General features: G+C 42.0%; 1 protein-coding gene across 1 annotated transcript in view; it reads left to right on the top strand.

Moving 5' to 3' along the window:
* Nucleotides 1–1,767: 1,767 nt before the first annotated feature.
* The window catches only part of cskl (c-src tyrosine kinase-like), a 44,305-nt gene continuing 26,444 nt past the window's right edge, over nt 1,768–19,628 (top strand). Inside the window, exon 1 of the mRNA XM_084016740.1 lies at nt 1,768–1,939. The gene's annotated coding sequence lies outside the window, so the exon portion shown is untranslated. The remainder of the gene's footprint in view (nt 1,940–19,628) is intronic.

Below are 19,628 nucleotides of genomic sequence, written 5' to 3'. Positions count from 1 at the left end.
CATGGAGGAGATTCCAGGAGACGTGGAGGGGGCCGAAGAAGGACAACAACCCAACAGCAGGACCGAGCATGACCGGTTTGGCGGTGGGTCACTGATGGTCTGGGAAGGCATTTCTTTGGAAGGTAGCACAGCCCTCCATGTGCTTGCCGGAGGTACCGGGATGAGAGCCTCGGACCCATTGTGAGACCATATGCTGGTGCAGTGGGCCCTAGGTTCCTTGTAATGCATGACAATGCTAGGCCTCATGTGGCTGGAGTGTGTCAGCAGTTCCTGCATGATGAAGGCATTGATGTTATGGACTGGCCTGCCCGTTCCCCAGACCTGAATCCTATTGAGCAACATCTGGGACATCATGTCTCGTTCCATCCACCAACGTCATGTTGCACCACAGGCTGTCCAGGAGTTGACTGCTGCTCTGGTCCAGGTCTGGGAGGAGATCCCTCAGGAGACCATCCGTCGTCTCATCAGGAGCATGCCCAGGCATTGTAGGGAGAGCATACAGGCACGTGGAGGCCACACGCACTACTGAGGATCATTTTGACACGTCTTGAAAAAACTCCAAAAAAGTTGGATCAGCCTGCGATCTGATTTTCCACTTTGATGTTCGGTATATGATTCTGAATCGAGACCTCCATAAGATGAGGATTTTGATTTCATTAATCATCCTTATGTTGTTTTGTTGTCAACGCATTGCACTTTGTAATGAATAAAGATTTCCAACTTTTTATTCCGGTGCAGACAATGGCCCACCTGGATGAGTGTTATGTTCTCTAGGGGGGGGGGGGGGGGGATACTAATATAAAGTTATTATATATTAGTTAATGTCTATCTATCTATCTATCTATCTATCTATCTATCTATCTATCTATCTATCTATCTATCTATCTATCTATCTATCTATATATATATATATATTAGAGGTGTAACGATTCATTCGATTAATCGATGAATCGATTGTCAGTCCTATAGATTCTACTAAATCGATCTGCTAAAATAAATAAATAGAATGAATCGCTTTGGATTCACCAATAATCGATATAAATGCATTTAATCAGATGAATCGTGATTCTTATGATTTAATGTTTTAATACGTTTAAGACACACTCTCCCCTGCCAGCATGTACTCTATTGAATAATGTTCAAAATAACTGAGCAATGTTAAATTACATTTTTGTATCCAGCATAAAATATTATGCAGGACTACTTTTTTCTAGAATAAATATGTTATTTTCACCTTTCAGAAGAATACAGATAATCTCACTTGCATTATTGCATGTTTATTTCATGGATATAAAATTTTGGTTACAAGTTACTGAATCGAATCGTGGTTTACAGAATCGAATCGAATTGTTACAAAAAAGAAAAATCGTCCTTGAATCGCCATCTGCTGTATCGTTAATCGAATTGAATCGAATCGCTGTGAAGCTAAAGATTCACACCCCTAATATATATATATATATATATATATATATATATATATACACAAGTTACTGAACTTGTTAGTACAAGTGGTAGCAGTAAACCAGAGCCTGTATCCACGGCTTTACCCAGTCTGAAAGGCAGCATCCTCTCCCTCAGTAACAAGTCTGCCATCGGTTGACAGTCTCACCTGTTGGCCGCACGGTTGTGCTCGCAGACCGCTCGCGCGGTGTCTGTGCTCTTCCTCTGCGCATGCGCGGTCCGCCAACGGAGCGGAGACCATTTCCTCCAGCAGCAGGCCTTGCAGAGCTTTGCCACACACACACACTCACACATGCGCAAACATATACACACATATGCAGACAGAGTAGCAACAAACGTCAAAGCAAAGCCACGTTTGGGATTGCCTAATCGTATCGCCGCTGAACCTGGATGCGCCCCAACCGCAGGAGTCCTCCTCATGGGCCTACATCGCTAATTTGCAGCAACATCTGCCCGACACCACAGCGGTATCTTTTGGGTGAGTTACCCAGAGCGCAGTCACTGTTTTGTCTCGTTGTGTTGCTGTTGCAACGGGGTTTTTTTTTTAGCTCGGGAAGCTTCAGGATAGCGCACAGGGAATGTCATTGTTGGGCTTCGTTTTCTCCAACTTCTTGGACGAGGCTTTACGTCACATTCACTAACGGCTTCGAAATAGTACGGCGAACGGTTCACACTGTACAGAGCTAACGTTAAATCTGTTTCAGAGCGTTAGCCTTAGCAGCTAGTCAACATACAATGTAACGTCACGAGATCCATTTTCGGACACAGTGTATGCTAGGTCCAAACTGATTTTACGTCACCCCTCCAGTCGTTTTCCCGACACATTCGTTGTGTTTGACAGTAGAACAGCAACACACAAACAAGGCAGCCGTTAAAAGGACGTTTTGGCGATATTTTTGGTTGCCTACAATGATTTTCTTGTTGGGGGGGCGGTTTTTGCGGCTTTGCCCGAAACCTCCGAGTCACCCACCCTCTTCTTCCCTGGTTCCATAGTCGGACGCCTTGGTCCCGCGTCTAACGCTTCGTGATTTTGACCTTTACTTACCTGCCACGATATTCCCAGTCTTCTATGAATGTTTGTTGACACAGCCTAGTTCAGTACTGTGGACAAGCCCCGAAATAAAGCTGAGAGTCGGTTAAACAAGCAGCGCTGTGCTTCAGGCTGATTAGCCGTTTTGATTTTGTGTGAAAATGTCGTTTAACTCACTCTAGAGGGACAGTTGAAATGATGACTACATGGATTTAGAAGTCGTCCAAACACTGTGGTCTGGGATTTTTGGCATCGTTTTGCATTTTTGTTGGGAAATGCAGAGGAAGAGCACCAAAGAATGTGAGTGTCCGATAATGGACTCCTTTATTTTAGCCACCTCCGCGCTGCATTACAACATGGGGGGCTGGAGCTGAGGTTCAGCCCCTTGCATCGAGGAAACACTCATCCGTGTCTCTCCACTGATCTCGTTTTAATGTAACGGGTCTACCATTATAACATTGTGTAGCATTTGTCTTTGTTTGCAATATATGTCATTGTATGTAACTGTGGAGAGGTGACTGAGTTATTTATGACAGTAAATCATGTAAAATAACATTATTATAATGTTTAACCCATGGGGAAATATGTTTTCTCTTGCTCCCCTCCGCACGGAGGTTAGAGGTCAAAATTTCCTGAACAACATCCTGGGAATGGTAGAGCATCTTGACTCTTGGATGGCTAATACTCAGATTGAAAAACATGAATTTAGTTAAATTAAATTGTGCTATTGTTACATATTGCTGTTGCTTTTGACAAATCACACCAGCCGCCATCCATTGCATCTTTGGCCTTGTTTGTTAGTTCCTCGCTCAGTAATTCAAAGGTAACCGTCCGACTGAAACGTTGAAATGGACATACCTTTGCAAGCCGTGGCACGACTGACAAAAACCATGTAGTGGGCCTACTTTGACACTTGACATAGTTTTCTCTTTCTTCTTTCTCCTGGGTTGTTTTCAAGGGACACATCTATTCCCAGCATATTATGTCAGTGCCTGTGATCTGACCTGTCACTGCTCACAATCTAAATGATCATCCCCCATCATGAGGCTGACCAACAATTGTATTTTGCATCATAATTGAAAAATGAGAATATTCAAGTATTTTTCACACATATTAGAACCGTGTCTTCAGAATTGCATTTATTTTGTGCATTATTAAATTAAGATTAGAAATTGTGACTCAGTGAGGGTGGGTGTTCGTCGTTTGTTTCTGTGCAACAGTTGTTATCTCATGATGATGCCCACCTGTCTTAACAGTTGGGCTGATTTAAACGAGTGCAGAGGGCTGACGAAGCAGCACGAGAGCTTTGGGGGTTCTTTTCAAGAGATTTTACTGAGATTTGTTGGATTGAGGGGTGAATGCGAGGCCTTGGCATTCATTATCCCCAGAGGAATCTGGTGAACCAGACTGCAACATGTTGGGGATCCATAAGCTGCGTCTGTCGGGGTGAACCTGCTGCCGGTGTGTTGGGATGTCCAATATAGTGCAACAAGGGTCTGTCTTGGAGTAGTGTCAATGAATGCTTTTTTTTTTGTTGTTGCAAAAGTTAAGCAATTTTAAGCACGAATGGTTTATTTTCAACACACTGTGTAATTAACCAGTCCTGTAAACACAGCGTGACTCAGTAGTGAGACTGTACAGCTCTCCATCTGTGAACTCAGACTCATCTAAAGTAGCTTCGACCACACTGAGTTCTCTCTGGTTCTCTCTTTGTCATTAGCTCTCTCCTTATCTCGCTGACTGACTGACTGGCCAGATCGGAGTAGTCTAATCGTGGTGCAGCTTGACGAGGACTAGAGGTGACAGGAAATGTCTACGAGACATGTCCGCGGGCCCAGTTGCATGTCCGCTCGCTTCTTTTAGCAATGAATTATGAGGAGGGGGGGATCGCTGTCTGTTCGATCCTTAAAGCTGCGAGGAGCTGAGCTGTGTTACTGTCTAGTGTTAAGCTCTGGGCCTGTCTTCTATGCTCGGCAGGGAAGTAATGGCTGCTCTGTCTGTACGCTGACCATCTCATTGCACATTTAAAGCCTGTCCAAGGCCCTGCTGACCTCAACACAATGACCGCGTTTAGTTCGTTTTTCCCCTCCAGCCTCTTCAGTCCCACGTCCGCTGTCTCTTTAATCAGCAAGTACAATAACAGAGGAGGGATTTATCGTGGAGACTTTGGTGCAGAGCTTAACGTTATACTGCCACTCACGAGCAACAGGACATCACAGATGGTTGCAAGACGTATCTCTGCACAGGAGGCTCCGTCACTTTGCATAGATGCACTCAACGTTGTGAACATGCTGGATGTCTGCATTTCGGCAGTCTGGTATAGTGTACTAGTAGTGTATTAGTCGTTATACCCAAATACACAGTGATGTATTTTAATATTACTGTAAAGTTATTTGCACATTCTGAGTTATGCAGGTTTATTGTAGACGTGTACGATGCAAAGTGGCGAGCAGCGCCATGGTCCACTTGTTGAGGAAGAGTGATGAAAATGAAGCTGGCAGCAGTGCTTCCTCTTTTTAAACATATATAAATGTGTATTTGTGTAAATGTGTCTTAAACAATTAATCCAAACATTATCAAAATTGTTGCTCATACATTTTGTCAGTCGACTAATCTATTATTTTTTTAGTCTCTTACAGTTTGATACAAGTGTTACCATGTCAAGCATCATAGATTAATTCTATTATAATGATATTCTTTTTAAAAATACATTTTGTTCACATTGGTTTTAAGTCATTGCTGTTGTTTTTTCTCTTTAACTTCACTGGTGAGAAACACCAGCTTTCAGTGGTGTAACAGTTCACCAAGCTATCACATATACAAGAGGATTGATTAAAGGTAAATCATAAATGACTATATATTAATTTATCCACCGCTGTTTGACTCCCATGTCATCTTCTCTGTTCAGCACCTGATGAGCTGTAATACAGGCAACCCCCTCATGCCCTCCTTCCTAGGGATCATGCAGCCCAGTAGAATAGTGGCATTGTGGCTGCCATCTTGCGTGCAAACTCAGCGAGGCCTCTCCATCTGGGCAGCGGCTGGTCAGTCAGGCGGCTCCTTGAAGGCCGGGAGGCTTCTACCGCCACGCCTGCTGGCTAGCTCCACAATGTAGGCAACGAGTAGAGCCGCAGGCCTGACACATGACCAGTCTATCACTACGCCCACGGCCTCCAGAGGTTTCCCACTGCAAACCGTTTCCCACAAAGATGATGCAACTTTTAAGCATTTCTCAGTCTTATCCAGAAATACATAGAAATATGTATCCTTTATTTATGCTTTATGTCCCTCTTATTGACAATTATTTGAATGTTTTCCACTCGAAAGGATGTTCACTAAAAAAGATGCAATAACATATTTGTTACTTAAATAAATATAAAATTATTTCAGTATGTTCAATTGCCATTTTAAGACATGTAAGCATATTTTGAGGATTATTGGAATAATATCATGAATATCAATTAATTTGGGCAGAATTATCTCAACATGAAATTTTCATATTGTCCCACAATGGAGCATCTGTACCACCGATACCCAGAGCTACCTCATGGTGCAAACCAGCACGATGCAATGACACTTATTATCTGTCAAATGACAAGATAACTGTTTAAACATCAATCACATGATCACATGGCAAGGTGTGATGATCAGTGAGACATTTTTTAAGTTTGTGCCGTGTAACTGTTGTTCAGAAATTGATATAATTGGACAGACACCCAACTAATCGTGTTACAATATGATGTTGGTATGTTATCAAATTCTTCTGTGAAAGCAGCATCAGCAGGACCCTCCTGTAGAATAATGCACAATGCAACAAATACATGCACAGTAGGACGCTATTACCATCAAATTCTCAGCACAATAAAATTACCATTCTAACTCAAATTAGATCATTGGGCTTAATCAGCAAGGAAAATAAACAAGCAGTCTGTCGGATGCTGCTGTTGCTTGTTTAACATTCTGCTTGTGTCCTTATGTTTCCAGCACTACAGTATGATTGAATCTAATAACAAAAACATAGACAACAAATAAGGGCATTAATGGGCACGTTATATAGCAACATACTGTATTGTAGGTATGTGATGAGGGATTCTAGTCAAAGGATCTTTTGGAGGAAAAGACTTGAGCTTGAAAAAAACGTTTATATATAAATAAAAACAGTTTGAACATGTACACTATCAGCACTGACAGAAGTTGAGCGGATGAATAACTAACTTCAATCTGAGGCTTTGCATAAACAGTCTAACTGAAACATGGTGATTGATCAGCGGTGCTGCCTTACATGTGCCAGGAATCCTACCGTTCACATCTCCAGCTGATGTTGACTGAATGACTTGTATTTGAGTACCCAACACACCTATGTTTGCTGCTCTAATTAATTACTGTGATGCAAACCAATTATAATTACCAATATCTCACTGTCGTTTAGTTAGATCCTCATTATTCTGTGATAATTTAAGTTGCTGCTGATTGATCTACACAGTAGTCTTAGTCATTTTCTGTGTGAAATCATGCCGATAACCAAGACTGTACTTTTATCAAGCCTGATGTTCAACCTCACTGTGTTTTCAGGCAGATTTTGTCTTGTGACGTTTGAGGTTTAAACTGCCCCCGTCTTGCGGTGTTGAGTGTGCAAACACGGGAAAACAGCACAAGTTGTTCAAAATGTGCAATTAAGTCGTAGGAAGAAGGAATACAATTAAACACCAGATTGTTTAACATTTGTCCGGTATGGTGATATATACTGTACCCTGATATTATTCATGGGATATGATTTCGTCTTGAAGCTTATATGGAAGCAGCCGTCGCTTTCTAAAGGCATGATATGTCCTATGGTTTGATGCTGGAGGAGGAGAGGGAGAGAGAGACTGGCATAAGTGAAAACAAGGCAAAAAGTCAAGCACCCTGAGCTATGAGCCATACAGAAGTCCTGTTGAGAGGTCAAATGCTACCAATCTCATATTATGTAGTTGTTTGAGCCCAGGCGGAGCAGGTCAATAGGACAGCTTTATGTCAATATTGCACTTTAATATAATTGCGTTCTGTTTTAATTTGGGATATTTTTCATTCATTAACTTTTACCAATTTTAATTCACAGAAGATGTACCATGTCAAGATGTTTATTTGTATCTTTCATGTTGTTAACTGCTCTATAGTGCGATGCCACACCCCCATACAAGTTCCCAAGTCAAGTAGGAAGTGGACTTCACCAAAGACCTGTGCCAACATATCATTTATATGTGGGGCTTCCCCTGCTAGCCTCCAAAGTCTGACCACTGTTTCCCTGCACACAACAACACTTGTGTCCTGGTACACTAAAGGCCTTTGTGTTAAGGGGGAGATGCATAGGAAGTGGTAGTGATTTCCATTATCTGGATAATCGTGAATGTCCCAATGAGCAGAGAGATTTTTAGGAAAATGCACAGGTTTGCACAATTTTTTATGTATCTTCTATATATTCAGGGGACCTTATGATTCATGTTTACCCTATTTAAGATTTGTTTTTTCCACTTAAAAAAGATGGTTTTTGTATGTTTTAGTGGCATTTTAACAGTATGAAACCTATTTTGAAGATTATATTGAATATTGTAAATCAAAGTTGGCCAAGATGATTGTAAAATGTTCATATCGTCCCATGCCTTGTCTACAGGATGAATCACACATGATCATGACAATGAATCCTGTCTCAGCAGGGAGGCTTCAGAGCTTCCTTTTTTATCTGCGAGTGAGTAGTGTTTGGGAAATTGGACCTGAATAAGATCTCTCCTCTAATACAGGCTATTCTATTGAAGGAAGATTTCAACTTGATCTTTTTCTTTCTGTAGAATGCCCCTCAGGCTGTCCTTTTAATAAAGGCAAACATACTTTGGAGATTAAACCTGCGCCGTGTTGAGCCGTTTCTTGTTGACCGTGGCCTACATGTGGGCATGTTTCTGTTCACCAGCTGATGAGCCCCCTGGCTTATGGAGAGGAAGGTAGCCGGGTAGATTGATGCATAGATACAGAATTATGGATTTAGAGATACGAGGCAGAGGGATAATTCTTTAGGTCTTATCTTCTACCATTTCATCATACACGGAAATCCTAGGAGCACAAGAATGTCACGATCACGGTACAGATGGGTAGTCTGCTCTGATGATCATTCAGTACTGATTATGAATCAGCTAGCGGGCATCTTTCCCTGGACGGTTTTCAACATAAAAGGGAGAAGGCTCATTGCGTTTGATGTAAACATCCGTTGTAAATGAAGCATGGCTGTATCACCACATCAGACTTGTGAGTTTTGGAGTAAAATTGTCACTCTGTCTCCTATGTCATCCCTTTTAAGGCTTTTTTATTTTATGTTCTCTTGCTCATTAGCTTAACATCATGCTCCCTAATATCATTGTCATATTCAGGATTGGTTTTCAGTTGTTGCATGCGCTCATTAATTTGTAATATACGAGTAATTTATCATTAGCTATGGATATTAACCCGTATGTAATGGGTTGTAACCAAAACTTCCTGTTGACGGTTGGGATGCTGTTTCCATAGAGAGGCTAAGTCACGCCCCTTCCTGTGTTCCCCATTGGACCTTATGTTGGACAAAAATATGTACAGTAGTCAACAGCGAGAGACAAATTAAGAGCCATGGTACAACTTTCAGAATATTATTTTGCATGTAAATAGCCTACACTGTTCCTCTCTAGTCTGCTTAGTGCAGCTTGTGAAAAGTCAATATTGTATTCCCACCTGATACAGGGTCTCTCCCCAGGTATTGTTCAGCCAAGAACCCAGAACCCAATACGTTTTACTTCATGATACATTTAGTTAGGATAGGCACACGCTATATATGACTGTTTCTGTGTGCTGCTCTTTAGTGTATTATTAATTAATTATTAAGACATCACATCTACTTCAGCCTCTCAGCATGAAATGTGCAAGAACAGTTCTTGGTTGCTATAATATTGTCAGTCAATAGTAGGGGTGAGTATTGGCAAGAACCTCAATACGATATGTATCACGATACTTTGGTCACGATACGATACGTATCACGATATTGCGATATAAATAAAGATGAAAACACAAGTATCTGTATATGTACATCAGATGATATTGATCAGAGGACAAATTGAGTCAAAACTATTTCATTCAAAACAGCCTCTCCATTTTATTAATTCCCATGAAATTCACTGGAATAAATATTGCAAATAAAATGAAAAAGGATAAAGTACTGCATTCACAATGCGTCTAAACATGAATTTTTTTTTTTTTTATAAATCGATCTTTGGAGTTGAAAAATCTATATTGTATTGGGCGGCAAAGTATCGCAATATGATGACGTATTGATATTTTTATCCACCCCTAGTCAATAGAGAGATTGAGGATTACTGCAGTTGACTAATAATAGTGAATTTTTTTTATAGTCTATGCTGACGCTGCTAATTCTTTCACATCTTTTTTCTCACTCACTCATTTAAAATTACATTCCCATTTCCACTCGTTCCATTCTTGCATCGACTCCAGACTTGTCACCCACGTTGAGTCACTCCCATCCATTCAGACCCATAAATGATTACATGTTCACTCTCTGTCGCCCACATCTGCGGTTCTTGCTGATGTCCAAGTCTCTGAGGGGACCACGGGGTCAGCCTAGGAGGGAAATAAAGCCGTCTCAAGTTTCTGCAAAGCTCTGTCTTGAGTCTCCGGGGAGCCTAAGAATGTACCAAGCATTTAGGATACGCAGACCCCTCCCTGCATATTCTTCAATTTGCTTCAGTTTTAACCTCATTGTGTCAAATCAGGGGCAGAGTTTAGATAAATGTTAGGTTGTAGATTATTCTCATGCTTGTTGCCAAGTATGCTTCCTGCATTTAGCTCAGTCAGGCAACCAAAATTGTCTATTGTTGCTGGCATAGGAGGCACTTCATGTTGTCACTTTGATGTTATTGCAGTAATAAAGCACCAATCTCTTTATGTGCTTGTGTGAGGCAATTTTCCTGGCCCAGTCCTGAACCCTTTTATGAGCGCATGTCCACATATATATCTATATATATTCAATGGTGTGTTGTTGGTGAATCCAGCATATGGCCGGAGTCTTATTGTAGTATATTTGTAAGAGCTTCATGCTGTGTTTTACTGAAAAAGGCAAGACAAGTTTAGGATGTTTGCTCAGGTGTGTCCATGTTGTGTCCTGTGCTGTTCCTTCCTGCTCCCTCTGCCGTGTTTCACCTAAGAAAATGTTTTTTGTTTTTGCTGAAACAATTAATGTGTGAGCCGATGAAATGGTGCTTATTAATTACGTCAGTTATCATAATATCAAATTACAGCCGCTCCTCAAGAGATTTCAGATTTCCTGTTTGTGTAAGTGTCGACTGTTGATCAGAAAGAAAATGAGCCGTTGGAGGACAGAAATTAAGTTTTTTTTTTTTTTTTTTTTTTGCTATGTTAGGGCATTTTATATGCTAAAACAATCATACGATAGTTGAGAGATTATTAAATAATGAAAATAACTAAGGCTGCAACAAATTATCTTTCTCGTTAGCGGTGTTAGAAAATGCTGAAAAATTCCAATCAAGTGCGAGATTCCAACCTCTTGTTATGTCTGTCAGACGGTCCCAAACCCAAAACTGTTCTTCACTTTCAAGAAGTGTGTGTGTGTGTGTGTGTGTGTGTGTGTGTGTGTGTGTGTGTGTGTGTGTGTGTGTGTGTGTGTGTGTGTGTGTGTGTGTGTGTGTGTGTGTGTGTGTGTGTGTGTGTGTGTGTGTGTGTGTGTGTGTGTGTGTGTGTGTGTGTGTGTGTGTGTGTGTGTGTGTGTGTGTGTGTGTCTTTTGTGAATTTACTGGAGAAATCTACTGAGCCCTGCGCTCTCAGAGGCAGCAACTGCAAACATTGACTCTGCATTAGCAGGAATTCTCCTCTTTGATCCCTCTTGTGTGTTTCTCTGTCTACCTGGATTTTCTCATCCACATCTTTGCCATCATCTTACCTCCCCACCCCCAACACAACTATGTGAACATGTCTGAATATGGGGAATTAATTGGATGTTTTTCTCTGTAGAACACACACTTTTAGATACTTTATCTCCGCTCTATGTTCTTTTAGTCTCCATGAATTTGTTCACTGTATGCATTTTTCGCAGTGTTTCAGTTCAGTTCTGCTTCAGCTGATGTGTTTTTGTTTTTCTGCCTGACACCAGAGACTGTTTGGCAGGCTCAGTATGCTGGCTTGGTGTGTGTGTGAGGAAGCAGGTTGGTTTTCTGCTTTGATCAAAGCGAGGTGTGGAGTGTAGGAGAATCCGTCTTTGAGGTGAGCATCTCCTTGCAACAGATGCAAAGCCGGTGATAAGAGAAAGAATTCCCTGTGTGCACGTCATTGTGTTTGCATGTTCATTGTTGGTGTGATTTAACCACACAAAGGCTTAAATCTTTGACTCTAATACATTCAGAGAGACACACAGCCAGACTTTCACATACAAGCCATTTATAATATAGTGTCAAAGCAACACTGTACTGATTTACATCTGTCAGACAGTTCTCCTTTCAGCTAATTAGGCTACATTTCTTAACCTAGACTATGAAAAGAAACCAATGACCTCGTTGGATTGTCTCTGGGGTTCTGCTATTGTAGCTGAAACAGTGTTGATTATTAAAAGTTTATTTTATGAGATATTTCTCAGGCAGTTTTTATCATTTTCATCTCAAACATTTGGGGAACCAAACACTTATATCAGTATTTTAGATATTTTCGGCATCAGACGTGGAGACCTTTTTATTAGTGTTGATTGAATGCCCATAATTCCACTATTATTCATCTTTGACTCTGAAATAGTGACAAGACGATGTTTATACATACAAAACCCCCCATATGTTTTGTTGCAATAATGGCAAATGTATTAGCAGCTCTATGGGAAAACCTGCAAGACTCTTAAGAGAGCACACTTATTTCACTTCCTATCAGTGTGTGAACATGCATGCAAGAATGTGCATTTGTTTAATCTGTGTGCACACACACACACTTTCATTTCCTGTGTGCTAGTGGACATGCGGTTCAGTCTAAGCAGGCAAATGTGCTCGTGCCCCACAGTGGAGAGTGCCCCACACTGTGTGCTAATGCAAGTCTGTGGTTGTGAATTAATAATTCAGAGTGCTGGCATAGCTGGGTGGAGCCTCTATTATTAATGGCTGGCACTGGAACCAACAGATGACTGCTGTTAATATTAAGGACCAGCAGACGCTGTCCTCCGCCAAGAAACCAGGCAGTCTTCTACACTTTCATTTCTGTCTCTATCCTCCATCCTTGGCCATCTACGCCCCTCTACTCCACCCCTCTAACTCCTCTGTTGCTATGCCCTTGCTCTCCTGATCTGCCCTCTCCATCTGTGTGCATCTCTCTCTCTCTCTCTCTCTCTCTCTCTCTCTCTCTCTCTCTCTCTCTCTCTCTCTCTCTCTCTCAAAAAACAAGTAATTACTTGAACAAGGTAATGAACATTAGGGCAGCTTCACTCAATTTACTTTGACCATGTTTTCTGCCGATGCTCACTAGTCAGTTAATTCATGCAATGTGTGCTAATGTGTCAAATTGGTTACGTTTACAAGTCATTTATTGGTGGATTGCTGAGCAGAAACTATTGCAGTTTTCCAGGACACGAGGTTTCGACCGCCGTCGCCTCTTGTGTTGACCACGACAGCCTGATGAGTGTTATTTTTCACAGTACAGCTCTTATTCTACCTGTCCTTGTGTTCTCGCTTGGGCAACCAAGTATGTCCGTGTCCACCTTCTTTTTAGAGGCTGCGCTCACCGAATCTCAATTTGTCAATTTGGGATTACTCTGTGCTCAGGTAATCTGTATAATCTCTTATTTTTGAGCTCAATAGTATACCAGTGTGCTTTGCGATTTTAGATTTTCTCCCCAGCTTCTCCCCTCAGGGTCTGTTTTCGTCCCATGTGCCCCTCTCCTCCCTCTCTCCCCTCTTTTTTAGTCCACTGACTCTGATTTTCCTCCATGGTGTCAGTGCTGTTGCCACTGAATGCTTCTTTTATTGAAGAGATTTGGAGCTCCAGTCACCACTAATGCCGCTGCCATATTGTACCAGCACCCCGCTGTGGCTGCTGCTAATGACATTCTTTGTGTCTCCATCCTCGTGCTTTGCCTCCTTGTCTCCTCCTCTGGTGTGAATGGAGGGCTTGTCATGTGTTGCCATCAAAGGAGGAGGAGAGGCAATGGAAGCGACAGCAAGCACCCCCTCCCCCTCCTCCTCGCTCATTCTCTCATCTCCTGGGATATTTGAAGCCACTTTTGTACGTCTGTGTGCGTTTTTGAGAGACAGCATATATTAGGCCATGGTTGAAGAATACGTTTGCATATGTAAGCAAGGGGCAGCAAGCATACACTATATTGCCAAAAGTATTTGCTCACCTGCCTTGACTTGCATATAAAAGTCATAAGTGACATCACATTCTTAATCCATAGGGTTTAATATGACGTCGGTCCACCCAACAAGGGGCCATCCCCAAACTGTTCCACAATGTTGGGAGCATGGAATAGTCCAACATCTCTTGGTATGCTGAAGCATTCAGAGTTCCCTTCATTGGAACTAAGGGGCCAAGCCCAGCTCCTGAAAAACAACCCCACACCATAATCCCCCTCCACCAAACTTTACACGTGGCCCAATGCAGTCAGACAAGTACCATTGTCCAACCGCCAAACCCAGACTCATCCATCAGATTGCCAGATGGAGAAGCGTGATTCGTCACTCCAGAGAACGTGTCTCCACTGCTCTAGAGTCCAGTGTGCTTTACACCACTGCATCCGACACTTTGCATTGCACTTGCTGATGTATGGCTTGGATGCAGCTGCTCGGCCATGGAAACCCATTCCATGAAGCTCTCTACACTGTTCTTGAGCTAATCTGAAGGCCACATGACGTTTGGAGGTCTGTAGCGATTTACTCTGCAGAAAGTTGGCGACCTCTGTGCACTGTGCCTCAGCATCCGCTGACCCCGCTTCGTCATTCTACGTGGTCTACCACTTCTCGGCTGAGTTGCTGTCGTTCCCAATCACTTCCACTTTGTTATAATCCCACTGACAGTTGACTGTGGAATATTAAGGAGCGAGGACATTTTCACGACTGGACTTGTTGCACAGGTGGCATCCTATCACAGTACCACGCTGGAATTCACTGAGCTCCTGAGAGCGACCAATTCTTTCACACATGTTTGTAGAAACAGTCTGCATGCCTAGGTGCTTGCTTTTATACACCTGTGGCCATTGGCGTGATTGGAACACCTGATTTCAATGAAGTGATGGGTGAGTGAATACTTTTGGCAATATAGTGTATATTAGGCCAGACGATGAGGCTATTTTGTGCGTTGTTTTTGTGGTTGTGCGAGTTCAGTAGCATTGAGAGGATAAGCAAAGGCTGAACAGTGTTGGGATCCTGAGCACCTGCAAAACAGATGTCTTGTCAAAAGAGCACAGATGCCTTCCAGAATCCCACAACCCTCTGGCTCCCAGCAGGCATCCCTCTCCGCATCCCATCTCTCCCATCGCCACTCTGGGCGCTTCCTATCCTTGCCTGCCTCCACATATCACTTTGCACTCCAGTGTAGTCCTCAGTCATTCAATCCTTCTGCTTCACTCTGCCTTTGAAGACACATGCATACCTCCACCAGCATGATGATTGCCTCTTCATCTCACACGTCATGGCTAATGGATAGTTGGTGCCAAGTCTGTACAACCACTGACACACGCACACACACACACACACACACACACACACACACCGTTACGTTAACGTTGGTAATGATGCAACTAACAGTCATGAGTGAATAATCTGTCAATTATTTTTTTAGCATCATTCAATAATCAACCATTAAAACTGGACTAGGAACTGGAATTTCCAGGAGCCTGGGTTGAGGTCTTTACTTTGTTGCAGTGAAAATTGCAGTTTTTTCCGTAGTAAGATGTTAGCATTAGCTTAATTCGCTTATAGTTAAGAGAGAAAGAGACCTTCCATTAAACTGAAACCTACTTGATTTGTCAGGCAACATAATATAATAAAATCGGCTTATATTTGGATCATTCATACCTGATTTGAGATGTTATGTTTTGATTATTATCAGCAGTTTTTCTAAAGAGACTTGAAATCTATGTTGAAGGTTCTACTCAGCCTGTGAAAGTATTAATGCCTTCTGGGGCTCTTCAGGTAGCCTTAAGTCTGAGAAAATGAACCTGATGATGTCATTATCACGACAGATGCTATTGAGTTGCATTATGGGACAGTGTTATTGGAGCTTGACCCCTACTATGTACTTAAATACATCATATTTAATCTTACATTTACATTTAGGGCATTTAGCAGACACTTTTGTCCAAAGCTACTTACAATAAGTACATTTGTCTAAAGAAAGAAACTACAACATATCATTGCCGATAAAGTAAGAGCAAAAATAGAAACAAGTGTAAGGTCCTCGTCTGAGTAAAGTGGTTGCTGTTCAGTAGTATACCTTTAGTACAACAGTGCTATGATCAAAGTGCTATAGGTAAGAACATAGAAGGGCAATTTTTTTTTCTTTCTTGTGATGCTAAATTGCTCGACTACCCCTTCCTGTATTACATTTTTTTTTTTTTAGCTGATTGAATGATTCTTAACTTCTGTACATGTGTGCTTCTTTAAAAGAGCCAACATGATCCAAATATAAATTGGGAAATCCTGAAAGAAAAGTAGTACAAGCCTGCGCACTCACAGCAGGCAGCCTCTTTAATGCCTCCATAATGTATGCAATGATGGAAACGACTGCAGCCTGCCTCTGCCTGCATGGTTATTGAGAAGATATAAATAGCCAGGCCTGGTTGAGTGTGTGCTAACACTGGAACCGCTGCACACAGAGCTCAAACAATAAGCCGACACCACTACCCTTCCTCCCTTCTGCTTTCTCCAGTCCAGCGGCCTCCCAGAGCTGGAGAGGGGAGGGGGGGTGGAGTCGCTCTCCCTCTTCCTTTCTTTCTTCCACTTCCTGCCTCCCTGCTTTTGCAATCTGTCATCAGCGGTGAGCCCGAGCTTGTCACTTGTTACGTCACAGAAGCAGGCAGGAGGGCTGCCTGTCTGCCCACCTGTCTGTCTGCCTGTGGTGGGAGAGGTTTCTTTGTCACGCTGCTCCATTTTTCACTTGGTTGGATAAAAATGGGGGGCGACGGCTGTGGATTAGACAATAGCATGACTCCTTTGATTAAATGCAAAGAAAGGATGTCCTTTTTTTGTCTTCTTTGTTGGTATTTCACATTCTGTTCGGGCGTTGATGACAAATGGGGTGCCTTAATGCATTCAGGCTGACTCAAGCCGTCGTGTTTTATCACTGTTTGTTAGAAGGAGCAGGACAGAGTCATGTATCATTCAACACTTTTGGGAGTAAAGCCACTACAGTGATCTGGTTTAAATCTCTGAGCCATCTGGTGAATCTGTAAAATACACATCATAAATGTGTATTTTGGATATTTTCTTTCCAAAAATAGCCCACAGGTCTCATTCCTCTCTTAATTTAGATTAACCGTGTGATACCCTTGAGCAAGGCACCTATATCTAATCCCTCTTGTGCAGCTGCTCGTTGATGCTAGAAGTCTGTGGTTGTGTTGGGCAGCTTTTTTCAAGTCAAATAACAGCCTCAACCCTGCGTTCGGCTTTCCTTCTGTTGCTGCTGAGCCAAAGAGCAGCCAGGGAAAAGAGTTTCTGTGGGACAGTGAAAACGGCACCGCAGCAAAAAAAAAAAAAAGGTGAATATGGCTTGAAATGTTTCATGTGGCAGATGGTAGTGGCAGGCACAGTCGTAATTATTGAGTAAGCCACGGTCTCTCTCAGCTTCCTTTTGCTCCGTGATCTCCTCCTTTTATTATTCACCATCTCTTGCAGCTCTTCCATGCACCTGTTTGTACCAGAATACTCACCCAACGTTACTTTCTTCCCTGATCCATCCATACTCAAGGTGTCTGAGCTTTTAAAATGGGCCAATCACACCAAGATGCTTCGCTAGAAACACAGCGTTCGCAAAATCATTGTTCTCCTATATGGTAGGTAGGTCGGGCCTGGCGTCCGCTTCTCTCTCGATAGAAGATTTTCTTGCATTTTTTAAATGAACATCAAACTTAAATATTCTGAACTTTAAGCGCCAGGTCACGCTCATCAATGTCACAGGTACAGGCTAATTACAATTATTTTTCTGTATGTCGTGAACAAAAACAGAACATTTTATGAGTTTTTCCCCATCCTCATCCAACAGCAGAGCAACAGCATGAGCTCCACATCTGCTTGAATCCACAATTGATCGCCTCGCTGCACACGCACCCCCACTCCAGCTGTTTTGCCTGATTTTTCCAAGGGGTGTTTTTAAAGCAGCATCGCCTGTTGCAACCCATCTTGCTGTGATCAAGGCCAAACTTTAAAACTACATTTTTAATCTTTATTGGTTTGTAATGGTTGATTAGTGGTCTGACTTGTGGTAAATAGTTCCTGCTTCCTGGCACTGCATGCACGGTATCTATGAAATATAGAATTCAGTGCCCTGCCTACCTATAGATTTTGGGGTATTTGAATGTATATTTCTTTCTTTGTTTTTATGTTTTTTTTTAAAGAACACTGTTTGACCTTATATCAGCCTGGTGAAGAAATCTTGTTATCTTTCGGCATCTTTGCACTTAACAGGGACCAAACACAGACTCTACATCAGTTGTGCATCTTTGCTAAGGACAATAAACCCGCTTTTGAAGCGGAATACAATATCTCAGTGGCTTCCGGAGAAAACATTTCTGAGGCTGCATTTCAGTCGGGGCATCACCTTTCCCAGGAACTAGGAATCTAAATGACTTTCAACTCTTTTCCAGGATGGAGGTCATGGCATGGCAGTTCTTCTGTGCACAATCTCGCATAGTCTCTCTGTGAGAAACTCACCATGTCTGAGCAGCAAAGACGTTTTAAATGACTCTGTGTTTCGCTCTCAGGCCTGACGGAAACTCTGTGGTCTGAGGTTTAGTTTCTCTGTTAGCACTTTCAGAAAACATCTATTTTTACCGACTCGTGTTAAGTTAAGTCGATCCCAGCTGATATTGGAGGAAGGCATGGTTCACCTGGACAGGACGCCATTCTATCGCAGGGCTCTGTTGTGATGTCTCCCTCTTTAATATGTACCTGTTTTATTTGAGGTTCATAACAGTACGTTGCACAAAGCAGTTGTTGGTCTCATTAGTTTGTGCCAAGTGTGATGGTAAAGAAATGTTTAAATATTGAAATGCTAACAAGACATTTTTTTATATCCATATTGTGTAAATACTTACATTAATCAAGTAATGTGAAATAATCGATAACTGAAAAAATACATAATTCTGTGAATTGGAAAAAAAATATTAGATTTGTTCACAAAAATTACTAGATTAATCATTAAAATAATCTTTTGGGACCGCTCTAGTTCTGTCAAAAATAGACACCAGTACAGATGTCTGTGTAATATAAAACTGATAGTGTGACCAGTAAATGCAAAATGTGTTGGATATTAAAAAATGGGGACAGGCACTACAATGAAGGCTATTACCTTACTTTTGTACACATGTCTATATTTGCATATTTGCCAACCAGCGGCTTCATATTTGTTCACTGACTGGACAGCACCTGTTTGGCTTCATATGTGTTGCAAACAGGCCTGCTGTCAAGTCCTTTACATATTGGGAAATGTGATGCAGCCACAAGTCATCCGTTGTTGACACTTGACAGGTCCATGCTGTCCACTCTGCAGAGCCTCCAGCACCGTTTTATGAGCTTGTACTGTATATTTGCATAGCCAGTAGGTCACGTAAATGCCCCTCCACGGTTCTTTTGCTGCTGCTCTAGTGTACAAGCTGTGCTGGCTTTACTGAGTGTTGGATAGCCATATCTGACCTGTACTTTTTAAGAGATAAGACATTGTTGATGGGATAATGACGTGGTTAAAAATATAGTGACCGTGTTTATCTGTCCCTGAAGTTGGCTTAACATAGTTTACATCTTCAAATCAAACCCTTATGTGACATGACTCATGGTCAGATTGAGTGGTACTTAAATCACATTCATGTGGTGTGTATAAGTGCTCTTTCTGCAGCACACAGAGCTCTTGTGTGGTGTTACCTGACGAA

This window comes from Eutrigla gurnardus (assembly GCF_963514095.1).
Source record: "Eutrigla gurnardus genome assembly, chromosome: 1".
In the NCBI taxonomy this organism is placed as follows: Eukaryota; Metazoa; Chordata; class Actinopteri; order Perciformes; family Triglidae; genus Eutrigla; species Eutrigla gurnardus.
Note: the sequence above shows the minus strand (reverse complement) of the source record. Positions and strands in the feature narration are given on the sequence as shown.